General features: G+C 52.7%; 1 protein-coding gene across 4 annotated transcripts in view; it reads left to right on the top strand.

Annotated features, from left to right (window-relative positions):
• Nucleotides 1–310: 310 nt before the first annotated feature.
• Nucleotides 311–4,719, top strand: part of USP45 (ubiquitin specific peptidase 45) — a 51,833-nt gene continuing 47,424 nt past the window's right edge. For 3 of the 4 annotated variants that reach the window (XM_042886043.1, XM_042886025.1, XM_042886061.1), the window contains exon 1: nucleotides 1,400–1,477. The gene's annotated coding sequence lies outside the window, so the exon portion shown is untranslated. Of the gene's footprint in view, nucleotides 400–1,399; nucleotides 1,478–4,719 lie in introns of those variants that run through there. The other variant, XM_042886035.1, reaches the window with a different exon arrangement.

Here is a 4,719-nt window from a genome sequence, read left to right as displayed (position 1 = left end):
ACTTCCGAAGATGGCGGCGACGCCGGCCCGCCCTGCCCTGCCCTGCCCGCTCCTTGGGGCCCTCCCCGCTGGCAGCCACCGCTTCGGAGCGAAGGGATGAGGGACTCCGTCTCCTTCCACGTGTCTTTGTACGCACACCCCGTACCGGTGGTGCCCGTCCTCAGAGGCAGGCGTGCTGATCATCTCCCTCCCTAAAACGAGGACTGTGTTTTGAGGGCTACAGTCTTCCCTAATGAGAATTTTCTTTTTCCAAACGAGAACAAAGTGTTCCTCAGAGCTGGAGAGTGTGACAGATCGAAGCTGGCACAAGAGCTGGTTCCCCAGCCGCCCTTCTGCCGACTCCCATATGGCCCCGTGACGGGCATTCGCAAATGTCTCTTTGGAGCAGCATAGCTATATGTGAGTTAAAGCTTTATGCGCTTTCCATTTTTAACAGAACACAGGGGGATGGAATGCTTCCTCTTTCGGGTCATGTTTCATGTGCGTACTTCTAAAACAGCCACCCAGGTTTCTGTGTGTTGCAGTTCAGACTGTAGGTATGAATGGTGGTTCGTCAGAACAGTTTGCGCATGAGACACAAATTCGCATCAGGTTGTATTTGTATGAATTAGTTTGTATGGCTTTGGTGTGACCTAGGATCACACATACACACACACAGAACACACTGCCCTGTGTGCAAAAGCTAGAACAACCCAGAGGCTGGCTTTTGAGGGATTAGTTTGAAGTCAGAGTGGCTTGGGCCAGCCACAGCCCGATGGTTACTGAAGGGACAGGACAGGGGATAGCAGTAGCCCAGCCAACGCTCCGTGCTGTGGTACTCATGAATCACCATTTCCAATAACTTTTCCATCTTTTCTACAAAAGCAGCATACTTACTGTCTTCTCACCTTTGTGGTACTGCCATTAGCACGCACCCACCAAACTTACCCACTTTCCCACTCTCCTTAGCACCATAATCGTGCTTTACTGAGTGCTCTTGGCTTTCCCTGCTTTCACTTTACTTTTCTCTCTGGCTCTGACGGCTGGTGCTGTTCACGTTTCATCCTTCCTCACCCCTGGCCTTTCATTTTCTATAACAAGTCTTCCTATTGCACAGCTGTAACTTACCCGCGTTTTTCCTGGGATGGGCATAAATTTAGCCTTCTGACCTCACCGCACAGAGTTCAGTCTGTGCTTCTCTAACCATCCCCTCAGCGCGTGTGCAACGCAGCCGCTGCAGGTCCTTGTTTTCGGAGTGCCCCACAGCACACCCCTTTCCCTCGGCGTCTCTAGAGCCACATTCCCCGCACGCTGCCCGCCCCAGGCCGGCTCCTGCCCCGCTCACCCAGCGCCGGGCCCGGCCCCTCTGGCGCAGGAGGCGGCCGGGCCGGGCCCGGGGGCGGGCCGCGCCGGGCGGAGCGGAGCGGCGGGGCCCTGGCTGAGGCCCAGCTTCCTCCGCCGCTTCCTGCCGCCGCCGTGCCTGGGCGCCCGCCGCTCGGTGAGTGCGGGCCGCGGGGTGGCGGGGAGCCCGCCGGCCGAACTCAGGAGGGCCGTGCCCGCGAGCGGCTCTTCCCGGATGGCGCGGGGCCACGGCGCGGGTGCGGACCGGGGCAGGCCGGGACCGATCCGCTCCGCCATGGCGGCGGCCGGCGCCGAGACCGCGGCCTGGGGGAAGGGAAATCGCGGACGGGGAGACGGGGCGTCGGGTCTACGCCGCGGGGCCGGGCCCCGGGGCGACCGGGCGGAGATCCCCGTTCCCGGGGTTCCGGGCGGCGCTGCCCGGCGCCGCTCTCACGTAGAGGCGGAACGCGGCTGGTGTGGGCTCGTGCTGCCTCGCCGGCTGCCAGCTGCTGGTGTCCGCCAGCCGTCAGCGGCCCGAACGCGCTAAGCGTGCGGCGAGGTGAAAATAGCAGTATCGGGCCGGCCTGCCGACCTGCGGCGAGCTCCTCGGCGAGATGCCTGCGCGGTGAGAGGGAACCAGCCGCCGCGCAGTTGGTTGGGTTTAAGCATAAGCTGCGGTCACTTCGCATTAGGCGAGCGAGCGGGCGCGCTCCGCAAACGCGGCTGTGACATAGCGCTGCGGTCCCGTATCGCGATGCCGTCAGGCGGGCTGTGCGCAGCACTGACAGCGCAGCGTGTGCCGGCACGGGGTGGCGGGGAACCGTCGGTGCGCACCGCCCCGGGCCGGGCCACCTGGGCCGAGGTGGGTGTTGGGAGCAGCCTGCCCGTGCTCTTCGTTCGTCGGGGTTGTGGGCCTGCAGACTCGTAGCAGCTGCTCTGCAGGGCGTATTTGGGTTCGTATTACGATTTTTTTTTTTAAACGCGTGGATGTTCGCAGAACTTCAGTCCTTTGTCGTCTGTAGGCTTTACTTCAGGACCTCACCCTGTTCTTGCTATGGGAGTGTTGCCACTAATAGGATGTGCATGTGGCTGCATATTAAGCACAGGAGCACGAGAATAAACGTATGCAAAGTAGGAGCTGATAGCGTTCACTTCAGATATACTGTGGCATGTGGTCTTTAGCTGCAAGTGAATTCTACTAGGCAGACCTTTAGTACGTGAAGACTCAAACATTTCACCCCCCCCAATATTCTAGCATTTTAAATGGAAGGAGGGTAGTGGCATGCACATACACCATACTGATGGCAGAGCATGCCTTGTAAAACCGTTCTGCAGCTTACTATGGTTGTAAATATTTTGTCAGATTTCTTCATGAAATATTGAAGAACTTGTGTTCTGTAGTTTTGTTTCTGCCTGATTCGCAGAAATGCAGCTGGCATCTCACAGTTCTGCTGCGGTACATCAAGGACAAGTCGTTCTACTTTAGGTGCATTAGCAAAACAAACTGGGGCAATTTGTATGTAGGAGGGAAGTAGAATGAAATGCTTTGCTCTGTGCAGCGTGACTTTGACTTTCAAAGAGCTCAGACTAGTTTTTCATAGTCCTTTATGCTGTCTATTCTACCACATCAATTAGCTCACTTCCACAGCTTCCAAGGTAGATGCAAAGCTTTGCGTGGTCTGTGGTCTTCGTCTTCCTGGGACCTGTTCCAGCTCAGCCCTTTAGCTGGGGAGGCTGTATGGCTCTAGGATACCAAGGCCTCTCAGCTTGTAGTGTGGGCTTCAGTCTGCCCTCTCAGGCGATGTACTACAGCCACAATTCCTTTCTATTATGTAACTTGAAGAAAAATTATTTTTTAATTTTTCTAAGACTCCACAGACATTTCATCACACTTCACTCTTTATTGGTATTGCCCTTCATTTTTTCTTTATGACATCTTGAACCACTTTTTGCAGTTTTTGTCCCACAGCCCTGCCAGGATGCCATGAGCTCCCTGCTGGTTCTCTGGCTGTTTTGGCTGTTATTCCTCATGTGCTTGTGGTGACGGCACTGCTCACGTCGCTGCTCACACCACGTGGCTGCTGGGGCTGTCAGCACTGCCAGCACACTGTTGCTTCACAGGGGAAGTTCTCTGTCGGGCCAGCATAATGACTTAGAAGCTACAGCTCTTGCTAAGATACTGATGCATTTCTGTTTCTCAAGGATATTCATGGATCTGTAGGAAAATCCATGTTAGACCCTGAACATGTCAGCCCAGATGCTTTTCCCTCTTGGTGTATTCATTATTAGGCTGGATATTGGCAGGAATCCCTGATTTTTTTTTTTTTTTGTCTAAAAGTTTCTAGCAAAACTTTTGGTATAAAATGCTAGTAAAAATATGTCATCAAAGAACTGTTCCTTTTACCCACTCAATCCTTTTATTTACTTGGGTCATAAACCCAGTTTTGGGCTCTTTTTCTTCCTGTTTCAGGGCACATCTCGTTTCTCTCCATCGTTAAAAGCAGGTTGTTTTTTTTTCTGGTGGCAATTAGGTTTCAGTGGTGCATACATGGAGGATTGTGTAGGAGGCAGACATGAACACTGACAGACTGTTTGGCATGGACAGATGAATAAAAAAGACTAGTAAAAATAAGAAACGCCATGGGATTTTCACTCTCGCTTGGGAAGTTGTATCCAGTGGTCAGAAGGCTCTGTCCATCTGATGTGCAAAAAGTACATCTGTGTCTCACTCTGTGAGGACTCCAGTCTTGTGTCAGGACTGGCGTTTGAGCTCCAGTGATGGTGTAGGATGTGTGATGTGCCTTTGGGCTAGGAATCTGGGAGATGACACTCTGAGAATTTCAAACGACGTTTTCCAGGGGAAGAAGTGTTGCTGCCACTACCAGTCAGCAGTTCTGGTCCTATTACTGCTCCAGCAGGCAGTGAGGGCTTGTTTGTTGTGAAGGTTTTGGTGGCTGTCAGAATGCACAATGTCCTGGCAGCTGATTGATGGCACTGCCCAGTTGCTGACTGTGATGGATGTGGTTCTCACTGCGATTGGGTGACATTTGATCTAGCAGTGAGTGAGCCAAAATGCCACAGGTGATGCTCTGAACAGACATCCAAAATAGATCAACTTGCAGCTTGCATCAAAACATGTCGCAAATGTGCTCGCAGGGAAGCTGGCATTACTGTCCTGGGCAAGTCAGTCATTTTACAGTTAGAAGGAAGCTTGTAAAGTGCCATTGCAAATGTGCTACAGAGCATCTTGACCTTTTGGCTTAATCTGATCAGCGTCCTGTGGTTTGGTGATAGGCTGCTGTTGGCAGCTGTGCCATGAAAGCCCTCTGCTGATTTTTGGAATGCTATATATTTTTATTTTATTTTATTTTATTTTATTTTATTTTATTTTATTTTATT

The sequence above is a fragment of the Lagopus leucura genome, unplaced genomic scaffold (assembly GCF_019238085.1).
Source record: "Lagopus leucura isolate 7727_CA_CO unplaced genomic scaffold, USGS_WTPT01 Super-Scaffold_73, whole genome shotgun sequence".
In the NCBI taxonomy this organism is placed as follows: domain Eukaryota; kingdom Metazoa; phylum Chordata; class Aves; order Galliformes; family Phasianidae; genus Lagopus; species Lagopus leucura.
The sequence above is the reverse complement of the archived record's forward strand: the minus strand, read 5'-3'. Positions and strand labels throughout refer to the sequence as shown.